This window comes from Mastomys coucha, unplaced genomic scaffold (genome assembly GCF_008632895.1).
Source record: "Mastomys coucha isolate ucsf_1 unplaced genomic scaffold, UCSF_Mcou_1 pScaffold13, whole genome shotgun sequence".
Lineage (NCBI taxonomy): Eukaryota > Metazoa > Chordata > Mammalia > Rodentia > Muridae > Mastomys > Mastomys coucha.
In genome coordinates this window covers 79,719,959-79,736,153 of record NW_022196895.1, presented here as the reverse complement: position 1 = coordinate 79,736,153, position 16,195 = coordinate 79,719,959, and the positions used below count along the sequence as shown (strand labels likewise).

General features: G+C 45.3%; 1 long non-coding RNA gene across 1 annotated transcript in view; it reads right to left on the bottom strand.

Annotated features, from left to right (window-relative positions):
* LOC116087757 overlaps nt 1-9,794 on the bottom strand; it is a 17,991-nt gene extending 8,197 nt beyond the window's left edge. The window contains exons 1-4 of the long non-coding RNA XR_004117623.1: nt 9,716-9,794; nt 9,024-9,106; nt 6,904-7,003; nt 5,680-5,765 (exon numbers count right to left, since the gene is read on the bottom strand). This is a non-coding gene — a long non-coding RNA (uncharacterized LOC116087757). The remainder of the gene's footprint in view (nt 1-5,679; nt 5,766-6,903; nt 7,004-9,023; nt 9,107-9,715) is intronic.
* Between the last annotated feature and the right edge of the window lie 6,401 nt (nt 9,795-16,195).

Here is a 16,195-nt window from a genome sequence, read left to right as displayed (position 1 = left end):
AAAAAAAAAAAAAAAAAAAGCAACACACAAACAAAAGTAACCTTGTGCTCCACAAAGAACCTGTAGAAATATTAGGTAGTGGCTGACGAACATGAGTAGTTGCTAATGTACAAGTCCAGCAGCACTGTGTGATAGGAGAGTTCCAAAAGGCCTGAGAGGTATACTGCTAGCTTTCATGTAAACTTGACATAGGCTACAGATTGGAAGATAGAACCTCAATTGAGAAAATGCCCCTGCCAGATTGGCCTGAAAGCAAGCCTGTGGCACATTTTTTTTTTTTTTTTAAATTAGTGATTGATGTGGGAGTGCCTAATCCACTGTGGGTGGTGCCACTCCTTGGCAGATGGTCCTGGTATGTATAAAAAGAGCAGGCAGAGGAAGCTACGAGGAGAAAGCCAGTAAGCAGCATTCCTCCTGGACTACCCCATCAGTTCCCGATTCCAGGCCCCGACTTCTTTCACAACGGACTGTGATGTGGAAATGTAAGCAAAATCAACAGTTTTCTCCCCCAGCTGCTTGTGGTCAGGGCGTTTATCGCAGCAGTAGAAACTTAACTAAGACAGAGGCTGTCTTCCAGAAACGAGATTCATTAACTTGGTAAACAGCAGGTGAAGCATGATGCACAATGATGCTTTGGGGGATTCCCCTCTAGGGTTCTGAGTTGCTGGCTGTGCATAGATTACCACCCCAGTCATGCTGTCAGGGTCTGAGGTGGAGTCAGGGCAGGAACTCTGGGCTGCGGGATCTCTGTGGTCCAGCTAGCTCTCTGGCATGAGTTAATGAGGAAGTTGAGATCAAACAGCTCTGTTCTTGTTTTACTCTCTGTCAGCTCAATGTCAGGCTAGGACTCGAGGGAATGACAAGATAGGTCTAAGGCACTCCAAGCAAGGTCTTTTGAGCCATATGTTCAGTTTCAATCAGGCTTTAGGTCATCAGAGAAGCCTGAGAGTCAGCCATCCACCATGTCTAGGTGAGACTAACCTTGTATCAAGCCTGGCACCCATTGCATGTTTACAAACCTCTCTACTGCTGGGCCTTAGTTTCCAGCTTTATTTCATCTGCTTCAATGCTTAATCTTGTGAAATACCAAACCTCTTTTAGGATCTGGAAAATCCCACTGAGGCAATACTAACATTTTATGCAAGTTACATGAACTCCTGGACATGTCTTAGGGACCAGTGATGCTCCCTATGGTACTCTTTGATTTCTACTCTTTGACTTCTACTTTGACTGTGGTGGTCACGGGAATAAAGAAACCACAGTGGTAGAGTTCAGTTACAAAAGTCAAAGAGCTCAGACCAGGTTCCCTGGTGAAGCACCGAGTTTCCCAGATATCCAGCTAGAGCTGCCCACCTATTAGTGCCAAAAGAGATCATCAGGATACCTGAATGGGATAAGCTGATGAACATCTATAGAAAGTTCTAGGAACTAAGTTTCAGAATGTCAATTTAAAATAGTTATCTTGGATCTTGACTGCAGAGGTTTCAGTCTGGTTTGTGGTTGGCTGGCTCCATCTTTGGGCATGGGGAAGAACATTGTGATGATCATGGTGGTGGGAATGTATGGTGGGGCAGAGGTTGCTCAACTCATGGTGGCCAGGGCCAGAAAGGAGAGAGGGGTATAGGGGGAGAGAGAGAGAGAGAGAGAGAGAGAGAGAGAGAGAGAGAGAGAGAGAGAGAGGGGGGGAGAGAGAGAGAGAGAGAGAGAGAGAGAGAGAGAGAGAGAGAGAGAGAGAGAAGGGGGGAGAGGGAGAGAGAGGGAGAAAGATGGAAAGGAAGAAGGTGGAGGAAGCAGAAAGATAGGAAATGAGGAGGAGGAGAAAGAGAGGGAGGGGGCAGAGGGAGGGAGGAAAAGAGTAGGGATGGGAAGGAGTGAAGTTTAGTTTACTTTGGTGTTGTTACACCATAATCAAAAAAGAAGTTATAAAATAAACCAAAATGGTTTCTTTCATTCAGCTTACACTTCTAGGTTACAGAGCATCATTGTGGGACATGAGGGCAGGAGCCAAGCTGAAGTAATACAGTAACACACTACTTTCTGGCTTGCTTACTGGCTCAGGCTTACTTAGCTCTTTTAATACAGCACAGGCCCATTTGTCTAGGGAATAGTACTACCCATAGAGGGCCAGGCCCTTCCATGTAAATCATCAATGAGACAGTCTCACAGACATGACCACAGGTCAATGTGAGCAAGGTAAGTTTTTAACTGAAATTTCCTCTTCCTAGGTGACTCTAGAATCTTAAAAGAAGACAACAAAAATAACCAGGACAATGCCCTCAAAGGCATGCTTCCATTCCTCCAAGTAGACCTCAGCTCCCACAAACTTATCATTGGTGAATCTATCCCTTTTCAGAACCTGCAGAATATCATCACCTCTCAGCAGAGCCACCATCAGGGAGCCAAACCCTTAGCATATGAGCCTGTGGAGGACATTTCCTATCCAAACAATAACCCTAAGAGATATAGGAATGAAAACTCATTCTAGAACTTGCACATGCACATCGTAGCAGCAACACTCCTCATGAAAGCCACTTAATGATGGTAAGACACTTTGTGCTTGTCCTGGGATATTCCCCAGCCACAGAAAGGAATGGAAGAAGGAGCTGGCTACATGTGTTAGGGTGTGTGACCCAGTTAATGTGAAATCCTAAGCAAGTTAACTCAGGGAGAGAGCAAAGAAGAGGAGATTTTAGGGCTGGGAAGGTGAGAGTAAGGAATAGATGGCCTGGGGGCATGGGTGACCTCACAGAATGATGAAGCCATCCTAAAGTCAGAGAGAATAGTAGCTACTCCACTTCGAGGTTATATGAAGAACCACCGAATTGAATGCTTCAGGGTAAATTTTATGATGTATAAATTATCCCTCAATCTGTTTGGCCCTTGTTTGATTAAAATAGGGCTAAGGACTTAAAAAGACCAAGTTATTTGTGGTTGAACTAAGTAAGTTTTACTGTCTTATCAGATCAGTTATAAAAATTAAAATGGATACATTTAAAATGTGCAAATGCTATTTTTTTTCACAAATTTCAAAATATCGAGCACACACCCCTTAGGAACTTCTACTACTGCTTGCACATCCGAAGACGTGCAGAGTCTTCAAGGTTGTGCAACCTGTTTCCAAACAGAGTCATCTCCAAGGCCACTGTCACCACAGAGCACGTTGGTGACTTTCTTGTACTCTATAAAAGTCAGAGAGATGCTGTTCTTGACTCCAGGAACAAAAGGGAAACACCTGGCAGGTATTGTTTCCCAAATGTTGATTCTAGAAAGTTCCTCCTTCCCATTTTACCCCATAGTTCCTGCCTTTCATTTTTCTCTTTATCTACCCCTTCATGGAGTGTTGATTAAATGAGGGTTGATTCGTGTTCCAGGCTTCTCCTACAAAGGTGGCAAAATATAAAACAACCTCCAACTATGCAGGTGTGGACTTGAACCACATAAGTCCTCATCTCTTGGGCCTCCCAGAGAGACTCAGTCAGAAACAAGTCCTGATCTCTTGTCATGATGCTGCTCTTTAGGGTGGAGGCAGAAAGTCAACCTTGACTGTTGACTAATAAGGGACGCTGTTCCGCCCAGAGCTTTAACATTGGCGTGTTAGTCTAGGAACTGGATTTCTTAGAGAGAGGGTGGATGAGGCTCATACAGTGCTTAGCATGGGTGGGAAGCAGCAGGTGTCAGAGATGGAGGAGTGCTGGAAGCGGCTTTCCTGCCAGTGGCTCTTCAAACAATGCCCTGTGTCCCTGTACTGCTGACTTTGCTCTCTTCTCTTCAGCAGTGAGAGCTGGAGTTTCCAACACCACAAAGATAGAGAACACCCATAGAATGTGTTGAATGTGGGAAGTGTGGAAGGTCTCTGCATCCCTGAATCCCTTAGGAGAGGACTGGTTTCCTTCATGTAGCTGAAGAAGAAGCCGGCCCCTTTCTTTGTTTTCCTCAGGCCTGGTATCTACCTGGCCGAGACCATTTGCCTGAAATGTTGGAGATTTCGCATAGCCATGTCTCTGTGGCTTTCTTGCCCAGGGCTTCTTGAGACCCAGGCTGTATAACAGAAGGCCAGGAGATGACACGAACATCTACATACCAAGGCTTAGCTCTAACCCCTTGTGCTTTTCCTCAGCTGTTGATGACTTGAATATTAACTATTGAAATTCATAGAATTACAGGGACTTCAGGTCTCCTTGCAACCTTTCCACACAAAATCACACAACCAGGTTTTGAATCCTTCTATGAGGACAAGGTACATTTTGTTTAAGACTGCAGAACTTAAGCCATTAAAATGTTGAGAGAGGGGTGGAGGTATTACTCAGGGGGAAAAGAATCCACTATGCAAACATGGCGGTTGGAGTTCAGATCTCTAGCATCTGCCTAGCTGTCCCATGTGTATAGTGCCTGCCTGCAATTCCAGAACCAAGAAGGCAGGGACAGGATTCCCAGGCAAGCTGGCTACCTAGGCTGGTTGTGTCATCAAGTCCTGGGTTCAAGTATGAGACCATACCTAGCTATAAAAATCAGAAAGCAACTGAGGAAGACTCCCAATGTCAACCTCTGGTCATGATGTAGACAAAGACATGTACATATATAACTCCCCCATGTGCACAACCACGTATATGCCAACACACACACTTACACATGCACACACACACACACACACACATACATGCACACACAGCTTTTAAAAACTTGAACTTGCGAGGTAGCAAAGAGAATGACAGGAAGCAGGCAAGGCTAGGCTTCTCTCTTTGTCTCGTCTTCATGTCAGCAGCTCTGGTGGAAGCCCTTGTAAGTGCACAGGGCCACGGAGGGCCACAACGGGCATCTATTTATTTGGCAGTTAATGGGGTAGAAGGGGACTTCCAGGAATTTCATCTCAGAACCTCTCACTTGCTAATATATGGTTGGGTTATGAACTTCCCTCTAAGAAGCTGTTGATCATCCTGACACATGTGCAAATGGGAAGTTCAAGCAGTGATGTCAGTCACCAGAACATACATTGCTCAGCAACGGGTGCCTTCTGCCTCTGCCTCTCCAGGAAGGGGAGCAGCATGTCTCTGGGCAGGCAGAAAGCATCCCCTTACGGTGGTTGCTTCGCAGATGTGGCTGCCACATGGAAGGCTAAAGTCACTGCCTCTGTGAGAGAGGGTCACTGAGAATGTGCACAGTGGCCCCACAGGCATGCTCTATATGCATGCACAGAAACAGAAGAACCTGAATTCGGGGTCCTAGACAGAACTATAGGAGCCTTTTCAACATGGCATCTGAAAGGGAGGCATCATCGTCTCTTCAGTGGAGATAACACTTCCTTGCAGGATACCAGATGTGGAAACTGCCTTAGCCAGGGAAGGAAGGAGATGGCTCAAGATTGACATCTCAAGTTAGGTTTGTGTAGTGTGTGGGTGAAGAACAGCATCTCCAAGAGCCAGAGCCAGAGAGGGCTTTATCAGAACACACTAAAGCAGGAAACCCCAGTCTGACAGGGAGCTTGAGATACACAAAACCCATGGAGTTGGGCTCGGGATGGCGGTTGCTCCTTTTTTTCTACTGTGTCTCCTTCTAGAGAATCTTGTCCAAGCAATATGCCCCAGTGGTAGAAATCACGCTGCCCACTGTGCCTATCCAGTGTGGCTGAGGAGACATTGCTGGTGATACAGGGTTAGCAAGAGTGACCATGGAGAGACCCACCTGGTGACAGCAGTGCCAGGGAGTTAAAGTGCTACTGTGGCAGCTGGCAGTATGGCCTTTTTTGCAGTTCTTCTCTGTGTGGCCATCTGTGAAGGATCAGAACACTGCATTTTAGCCAATGGTGGAAGCTATGCAAACATAGGGAGCCCTGGGGTTTACCGCGTAGTGCTACAGCTCAGACCATTCTGTGGGAATGTAATGCTTACATGCTACCAGCCCAAGCTGTGGGTCTGAAGGTAACACAGGCCTGTAAGCCTTAAATCAAATCTCCCTGGATATAAAAGGCTGTTCTCCGTGCTCTCACAGAAGCAGAAGAATCTGAATGTGGGGTCCTAGGCAGAATTACACGAGCTCGTTTCCTTGGGAAAATGTTGAATAAGGTTTCTGAAGCCCAACACTAGTATCCATAGGAATCAGCTTTTTCTTTGATTGGATTTCAAAGTCCTGGTGGCACCAACTGTCCGCCACATGACCTCAGGAGGCTGACTTCTGTGTGCTTCTGTGTTCTTTCCCACGTCATGGGGACGTAGATGGGTGGCCAGAATGAAACACCTCTGTGGGAATTGTCCCTCTGAGATGAGTACTGGTGGCTGGGATGAGGTAGCTGATTCTCAGGGTCCCTTAAGCCTCATCCTCTAGGGAGGAAAGATGGAAGTGCATTCTAATTCTAAATGGCTTTGTGAACCAGCTGAAGCTGAAGAACTGAGTGAGGGCAGTCGAAAGTCCAGTAGGTTTTCAGATATTTAATTTCAAAGAAGCAGGAATACCACCGCAACATGTCTCACCACATTTAGTACATCTGCTGAAACCTTAAATAGCAGAGTGTAGTAAGCCAGGCTTGTTCTGTAGGAGGAAGAATGTGCCAAGTGTGAACCATGGTGTATCAGGTCAGGGCAGTATGTTTGAGCGTGGAATGCCATCATTGGCTCCTGTGTGGGAACTCCTCATGCCCAAACATGGCACTGTTTGGGAAGGCTGAGGAGCCTTGGTGGAGGAAGTTGATCACTGGGAACATGCCTTGACTGTGTTAGGTCAGTCTGCTTCCTGACCATGAGCTGTCTCGTGATGGGCTCTGTCCCATCAGATTCAAATCCAAAATAAAGCCTCGCCCTACTAAGACAGACAAGGGCATGCCCACAGGACTGAGAAAATTAACTAAGGCAGCAGAAATCAAAATCCATTTGGTGACCGTCTTGGGTGTCTTTTATCCATTTGAGTACCCACCTTCTTGTTCCCCATCCTCTTCTGCCTCTTGTCCTCTGTCCTTCTGTCCAGGTTAAGTACCCTTCTTAAAGTTGCCAGCATCTTCCATTCTCAGGCAAAGCTTTTACGACAAGACAAGAATAAAGATAATTCATGAGAAGCGTGTCTTGAGAAGTGTGTCCGAGAAGCCTGTCACTCACCGGCGAGAGGGGCATTAAACAGCACTTGTTGTGGTTAGAAGAGCACTCCAGCCATATGTAGGTGTTTAAAGTGCCATTTGTTCATTTCTATCATGTCACACTACAATCTTCCCCTGTCACCCAGGCTCCTCCCATGCCTATTATGTGGTGCATAAATGAACAACCTCACAGTTTATGAACCGAGTAACATGGCTAATTAAGACAGTAGCCTCTTTCAGTCTTAGCTGAATTATCCGCTGCATTCTCTGTGGGCCATCTCTTTAGATAGTTTCTCGGTGGAAGGGAGGTCTTGTTGTGACTATGTTGGGGAATCTCCATGCTTTGCTTAAGCCTTGGTGATGGTCCAAAGGCATTTGTTTTCAGTTTCCTCTCTCAGTTTCTCGCCCCTTAAAAATGAGGAGAAACTCCATTTCCGTCTCCTGGAGAAAGCTTGTCTTGCATTTGGCATAGACTTCAGCACAGGGTTGTGTTCGCTTTGGGATGAAGAGGACAGTTGTCAGCATGTGTGGGTCCTACTAAGCAGGGTGGCAGGGTGGACTTCCTTCTGCTTGTGGTTTCTTGGGCCCAGCTGGTATACAGTGGTACAGAACACTGGGTTCCACAGAAGCCAGATCAGCATGGCAGAGACCAGGAGTGAAAAGGAAGAAATCTAACTTCAAGCTTCAACTCATGGTGCTTTGTACCTTTTTTCCTCCCCTGATCAAAGAATCTAGGTTCTGCTTGAGTTCTGACCCTCAGTATTGTTTGGTAGAGTATGTAACTACAATGTCACACTACAAAGCATGACCTAGAGTCCACTCCTTGAACATAACACTCTTGTACTCAAGCAAACCTCAGAGAGTGACTAACTCTAGGCATGTATTTTCCCAACTTACTTTAATAATGGGTTCAACTACCCCTCTAGCCTACCACCCACCAGTGTAGTGGAAAAGAAAGGTTATTCGGAATAACTCAGTTCCTTAACTTTTCCTTAACAAATGGAGACTGCAAGTCATACAATACCATAGCCTCTTTAAAATGCTTTAAGTCTCATATTTCTATTGGACACCAGGTCAACTCATTGTAAACCTGTCCACCATCATTAGCAGGCATGTGCTGCACAAAGACTGGGAAAGCTGAAGGTGGCTTTGTAGCCCCAAGCAAATCCTGTGGTGGTGCACATTAACCCATTGTCCCAGTGCCGCCTCCTGATCTTCCCAGCCCCTTGTCTCACGGGTGCTTTGGGGATTTAGTAGTGAAAGTACATGGAGCAGGGCGGGGTGGCAATTTACCTTCCAGCCTAGTTTGCTTCCCCTTTTTATCATGTGGGGCACATTCCTGGTCTCATTCACCAAGCCTGAACTTTGTTGTTCTCCTCCCATTGGCTTCTTTTGCTTTCCAAGCATTTTGACTTCTATTTGCAAACTCTCTATGTGCATAGCCAATTCTGTAATCCTTTCCAATGCCACAGAATTGAGTGAACCTTCTGAGTGTTCAGCTTTCCCACACCCAATCATTTTCAAGATGGTATACATGAAGACTCCAAAGCAAAAGCAGAAAACTTCCTCTAGGAGCACAGTAGGATACCACCCACTGGCAGTAGCCACCATTTTGCCAGTCTTCTTATGCAGCATTGCTAACCTCTCATAATCTGCTGTTTCCTCTACCACTTTAGAAGCAGAGTTACCCATTATGCCTAAGCCATGTTGGTGACCCCTGTAAGTATATATTTTTCACAACTTATTTTAATAAGAGTTCAACCTCTCCTCTTGCCCACCACGCACCAGAGGTAGAGGAAAAGAAAGGTTATTAGGATACGAGGGAAGTGGACCTGTTTAGAAGTAGTTCCAACTCACTAACACACACCACACATGAATCAGAAGCTATAGTCTGGTCTTCTCTGCAGACACCACACTTGAATCAGTAAGGGCAGTTCAATCCGGAAAAACCTGTGAGACTCACCAATCGGCCTTAATCCACAGGAGCGGCAAGAAGCCACAAGAAGCTTCAGGGATCTCTCGAGAAGTTCGTTGGCAAGTTTCTCCCTGAAGTCACCACAAATGAAGCTCAGCCAGCAACTCAATGTAAAGTGAACCCACACACGCATGCGGTTAGCAAAGACTAGCGAGGCGGAGCGAAGCAAACCAAAGCTCAAGCTCCCACTGTCTGTAGGGTCATATTTATATTCTTTCTAAACATCATGCTTCCATGCTTCCTTTCAGGTGTCTGCCATAGCAAAACATTCATTCATTCACCTGTCTGCCCCAGCAAAGCATCATTTTAAACCTAACTGGGTCTCCAAAGAAACCTGTCTTCCACTTTAACTAACCCTGGGAGTTTCTTAGTTATGCTCTGGGTACCTGCTCCAAACCTGCTTTACAATCAGACTGTCATTCCCAGACAACCTTACTGGCCACTGTTTTAATGTCTGTCTTCTTTGTTCTTGGGTTACAAGAGTCTTTTGGCAAGACTACTCAGTTGTCCTGTGTAAATCCCGGCTGAAGCCCAGTCTCTTGAGAACGTTTTCTTGGTTTTCCAAGAGGCAGCTCTTTTGGCTTCTGGGGCCCATAACTATCTGGGACCCAGCCCACCAATGGGATTCCTGTTCTCAACTCTAAGCGGGTGAGCCAAGACCCTTGTCTTAATTCACTTACTGTGTGAACTCCCTTCACTAAGTGGAGCCTTAGGGGATGATTTATTCTGATGGGCTCAGACCAGAAGCGGGGTCAGAGAGGGCCCAGTTCCCTGGAGGGCTTTCTCAGCACCATCTCTGCAAAACCTAGAGACTTCAATGTGATGTCAGAATGGCATGGATGTCAGCTTGCATGGATGGTCTGCACAAGGGGACTCCTTGGGTATAACTTTCTGAGCCATACTTCTCTTAATTTCCTATTTATCATTTTTTTTTTTGCCTTTAAGTCTTCAAAGGGGAAATGGACATTTTCTTTGAGGAGAAAAGAGAAACACACAAATTTAATTTTTTTGTGTGGATAAAATGTTCCTAAAATGTAAGTTAATCAAATTAGCTCAGGAGCAATTATGATAACCTAAGAATCATGTAGTCAAATATAATTTACATAATACCAGGATAGGACATGTTTAAGCTTTGAGAAGAAAAAAAACTCAATAAGATCAGCATTTATTGTTTTATTTTTTGATTGCTTTTGAAAGATTATATTGGTATTGCTTTGTATGAATAGGTCTCCTTGAGTAAATTATGATCAAAATTCAAAGCCATCATAAATTAAATGTGTTTTTTCCCGCTTTGGTATACAAGACTTTCCATTAAGCTAGCCCCATATAATATACCTTGGATGTGTTCAAGAAAGCCCTGTAAATTATAGTAAGTATTTAAAATGGTAAGTAGACATTGGAAAAGGCCACATTAGGATTAATGAATGAAGGGGCCGATACTGAAAATGCACTTGTAAATAAATAACACGCAAAGGAAAGATGGCACATTGTTAGGTTAGAGTTACAAGTAGAGCGAGACTATAAATTGCAGGGTGGCAGTGGAGTGTTTGCCACGGGACTCCAGTGTCTTGGTAGTGGTTCTAATTGCTTTCTAGCCCAAACTTCCCTTCTTCATTGTTCTGGGTTCACCTCTGAGACTTCCCCCTTCATGTCTTCTCTTCAGATTGAAGAGGTACCTGAGGTTTCTATGTCAGCTGTGAATTCCCTTCCTGTCCTTGGTCAGGGAGTTGCTGGGGACATGGTTCGTGGAGCTGGCTTGGCAAGAAGGTACTGCCTTCTCTCTCAGTACTCCAGGACTCAGTGACCTAGTGATGGAAGCTGATGTCATGGGTCATGTGATTTGGGACAAGGTAAGATATGGGACAAGAATGAGTACACAACAGCAGTGTCGTCTGACTATGTGAGCTGCTTTGCCCAAAGGCCTGGGGCAGTGAGCTGTACTGTACAGAGAATGTAAAACAAGGACTGTTACTGAAAACCTGTGGCTTCATGAAATTGAGTGGAAATGCTTGAATAGAATCTTGGGTGTATTTAGAGTTATTTCACGTAGTCTAATTAAAACTCTCCTTTTATGTCAACTCACAGCTAAATAAGATCAGACTTCCTATAAATGTATACACACATGCTAAATGATGATGAGAGAGCGAGTCCTTCCTATATGTTCATTTTCTCTAGTGTTTAGGGGAATGTATTTCAATGATGCAATGTGCAAAACCAGTTAGATTTTTCCACCTACTCAGGAAGAGCTGAGAGTGAGCTAATGCTGTGAGGAATCCATGGGATTTCAGATGGAGAAGGATGCTTATTGTGCCTTGTCTGGAGAGATGGAGAATGCAGTGCTAGAATAACTGTCCAGTGATACAGTATGAAATCTGGAAGAACTATAGAAACAAATTCTGAAGGTGTCAGACAATGTGGTCAGGCAGGCAAACCTAGAGAGGACTAGACTCCCAGGTGAGGGGGCAGCACCGGGTGCCACCTTCACTTGCTTGTCTATGCTCTTGCACAAGGATGCTTGCAAACTGTGTTGTGTGGGTAGCATCTGAGGAGAGATGTGAAATTTCACTGGTTTGATCATTGAGTGTCATTTGGGACTAGCAGAGGTTGGAAAGTGAAGGGGGTTATGACAATTAAGGGTACAGAAAAGGTAGGCCCTATATTAGTGTATAAGTCTTTCCCTGATTATAGTTTGCTATCGTGGTACATATACAGAGAGATCCCAGTTTCCCAGTGAGAGGCAACACTTACAAGACAGAGAGTAATTGCTGCCTATTCAGGGAACATGGAGTTTGGAGTTCAACTTCAGCTAGTTTGTGTTGCTTGTCTGCTAAAGCAAGCATCAATAAATATGTTTTAAAGAAACATAATGAAACGGGCATCCACAGTTGCACTCTAATAAAAGGTCACCTATAAAATTCTCACAAATAAAGAACAATTATAACTTAAAAATTTTAAAATTACTTGCAGAGGAATTCACAGACATCACCAGAACATAGAAAATTTGACTTTGAGTCATGATACAGTAGCACCTGATACATACCAGATGTTAGACCCAGTGGCCAAGGATTTGAAGATAGCATTTATAAATGTTCAAGAACTTAAAAGAAAATATAGTAAGTGGACAGATCAGGAGTCTCAGCATGGAAAGTATGAAGATATAGGAAACTCTAGAACATGCAACTGAAAAGAGACCAGTGGCTGAACGGACAGAATATAATAAGTTGAGGAAATGCGCACTTATAGCTGAAATCAGGACCCCTATGTGGTTAAAACCACTCCCACCAATCACTTATTGATTACAAATGGAAAGACAGGAACTTCACAGTTCAGCATGCCAAGCCAAGCCATTTTGACAAATCGTCAATCTAGTATGGCTGGTTTGGGAAAGCCATGTGCTTTTGGCTGGCTACAGGATGCAATGAGAAGAAGGTCACATTGTTCTGCGAAATCCCTGCAGAAAGAAGGCCCACAAGCTGCTCCTGTGGTGTCCGCAGCCTCGTGAGCAGGAGCATCCGCAGTCAGAGTGAACTGTGGGGCTTCTAGATGGAAACAGAGAGCAGACAGTGCCCCCGTTCTCACAAAGCAAACCCAGAAGCTGAGCGATGGAGTGATGACTTGGTTCCCAGCACCCTGGTAGGTAGTCGAAAGGGCATTATCAGCGTGCGTGACAACTTAAATCCTGACTGTGGTGTAGAAATCATGAAGCATCATCACTGAATGCTCTGAGTGTGACAACTGAACTGCTGTGCAGATAGGAAGGTCTTGGCACCTTAGGAACATAGGCCCAGCTGCTTGGGAGTAAAGGGACACCATGAGGCCAGCTTACTCTCAACATGGGGGTGGAGTGGGGTGGGGGTGGGGAGTGGGGGTGGGACATGTCTTTCTGTCTGTCACAGAATGGAAATTGGTTAATCTGGAGAGATAACGTATAGACGTGATCATTTAGTAATTCTCTAATCCTTTGAGTACATTTTAAAATAAAAAATATTATAAATAACTAAATAACTTTATTCGAGCAGCTTCGTTGCCAAAGCAGTGACTTCCCAGCTCTTGCTGTGCCACAAAGCAACCCTCTATTTCTTGCTAACTCATCTCCATTCGGCATAACAATCTCTTGGCCTGTCAAAATACTGTTCATACTTTTAAAAATATTTTTTATTCTCTTGTCCTTAGTATCCTCTTCGCCTCCCACCCATTAACCAGAATTTTCTTAGAATTTGCTGAATGAATAAATTTTTAACTACCTTAAAGCAAACTGGAATCTGTGCCAAACCATCCTAAAATATTTTGATACACAAAACCCCAAAATGTTATATGTAAATTGTCAATGGATAAATGCTTAGGGTATGTGTGTGTGTGTGTGTGTGTGTGTGTGTGTGTGTGTGTGTATGTGTGTGTGTATACATACAGTCCTGTGGTTGTAACCATGTGTTTGTGTGTCTCTGTGTATGTCAAGGCCAGAGGCTGGCTCTATTGTGATCCACGCGTCTTTCGAGACATGGTCTCCCAATGACGGAGGTCTGACTGATTTGGCAGAATGGCTAGACAATGAATTCCGAGGATCCGCCTTTCTCTGCTCCTGAAACACTAGGGTTGTAGCCCCGTGCTGCACGCGGCTTTTGTGTTCCCGTGCTGCCCATGGCTTTCCCGTTAAACTGTTCCTTCTCATCGCTCCCCACCTCCCACCCTCTGCCCCCAGCCCCTCTCTTCAGGCTTTTCTATATCTAGAGTGGCATGCGACATCATTTAGACAAGATGCAAAGGGGCATTAATGTACGAAAGTATGCTTGGCCATGTTGCTGATGTTAGGTATCCCTGTAGTACTCACCCATGCTGACCAAAATGGATGAACCCGGTATAGGTGTATCTTTTTGGGCTACTTTATTAGGTTTTTATATCTACCTCCCTTCCAAACTTTTTTCCACCCTGATGCCTTCCAACCCCCAACACTAGGTTGGAGAGAAAGAAGCTTAGAGCGGAAAATGGGCATAGACCTCTTTAGATGATTTCCTGCTGACTGGGGCAAGTCCAGCCTTCATCTTCAGAGTGTCTCAAACTAGCGACCCAGCGACCCAGCGACCCAGTGACCCAGCAATAGCTAATGCAGCAGCAGAGGGGCATGCCAACAGGCTCTCTCAGGGCTTCCCCCATTTATACCCTTTCCAGAGTCCTCAGAATTCCAAGCTGGTAAAAATCATGCCCCTCCTAGAGCCCGAGACAATCATAGTTAGTGGCTGTGGACGATCTGAAGCAGCCCCATATCTCACACCTGGGATTAAGACAAAAACATATTCACATAACCGTGGTTTTAAAGAAGGCAGCATTCTCTCTACAACTAGGGATGGGCCGTGTGCCCTGGAGATGCTGGTGAGTCCTCAAGATGCTCATCCTTCTAGAGGTCGCCCTTCTACCTTCCACAGGGGTGGCACGACATAGACCATAGTCACCAAACAGTATCTATATGCCTAGGCTCTTGTGATACAGAAGGAAGACCACACAAAATGCTTCCCACCTCTACCCTCATAGAACTTGAATTCAAATTGTTAGCACCCACATAATAAAGAACCCCAAGTGTGGCTACATGTGCCTATTACCCTAGTGTCGAAGGAGGCAGAGACAGGAAGATCACTGGGTTTGCTGGCTTCTGGCCTAGATAGATGGGAAGGCTAGAGGACCACCTCAGGTACCATTGTGAGGAAACCCACCCACCTCTTTTGAGACAGAAGGTTCATTAAGTAGACTAGGCTGGCTGGCCAGAAACCCCCAGGAATCCTCCTGTCTCAAGCGTTCCACTTGTAAACTATCAACCTGGAATACAGGTGCATTCTGTCTCGCTTAGCTTTGTAAAATGTGCAGGTTCTTGAGACCCAAACACAAGACTGCGAGACAAGCACCTTGCTGATAGAATTACCCCCATCGCTTGGCTTTAAAGTTTGGAACAAGGAAGGTTCCAATTGCCTACAGGTTCTAAGTAGGACCTTCCTAGGCGGTGAGGGGACAAACTGCAGTGGTGGAAGGTGGTGGCCTCAGCCACCGGAGTCAGCCGGCGAGGTAGATACTGAGAGGAGCTAGAATTTATACACTCCCTCGTTCCTTCTTAGGACGATGGCCATGGCTCACAGGTATGGCCTGGGAACCAGCATCTACAGACAGCCCCGTTTCCTTGCCCTTCAAAAGGAAGCAAATATTCGCAGACACAAGATATAATGCAAAGACTGAACAGATGAAGTTAAAAAAAAAAGGATTCGCCCTGACCATCCCTCTGGAGGCCTGGATGCTGAATGTATTTCTCCATTTAAGTAAGTACTTGTGCTGAGTTATTAGGAAAAATGCATCGAACATTTACTTCACCTTCAGCATCACCTTCATTCTGTCCCCAATGAACTAGGCTAATATTTATCTCATCAGGGAACCTATAAAATAAGTGACTGGACAAGGAAGGGAGTGGGATCTGGGGATGAGTGTCATTGGTTTATTGATGGTATCTGTCCCCAAGTGTCCCATTATCCCTTGAGCAGCCTTGCTCACAAGCCAAACACAAGTAGTTTTCTTGGGGCGTAATGCTCAGCCTTCAAGGTTTCCTCCAGAAGAAAACTGGCCACAGGTGAGCAGCTACTGGCACAGAAGATGGAGCATGGTTTATTTGGATTCTTCCAGACAAGGCCAGGCTCAGATGAGAACCTGGTCACCTACTCCTGGATCAAATTGTTTTGTCTAGTCTGGTCTCCCAGTATGGGGCATGGGTCTGGTTTCTCATTCCAGGAACCAGCCATTATGAACAACAGACTTGAGCTCTTCCTAAGAAGGCTGTTGGTGTCCTTGCTTCTTGCTGATGAGGAATGCTCCCCGCTCAATTCTAAGGCGTGGATCTGTTCTACGGGTGCTGAGGACACCATTTTCTTAGGCAAGCCTTGGAGTCTGTGGGTCATTGGTCTCCAATGGCAACAGCAATCCTTTCAGTCTTCTCTATGTTCTGATGAGAACTGGTGCTCTCTGAACTCTTTGCCCATTTATGCTGATGGACACTCTACCCAGACTCCTGGTCCAGGGGAAGAATGGGCTGGTGGCACTGCTAACATTGACAGAGGTCTCACACCAGGGTCGTTTTTCAGGCGCTTACTTTTTCTGATAGGTTATTGCAGACCTGTCTGTTGGTTAAA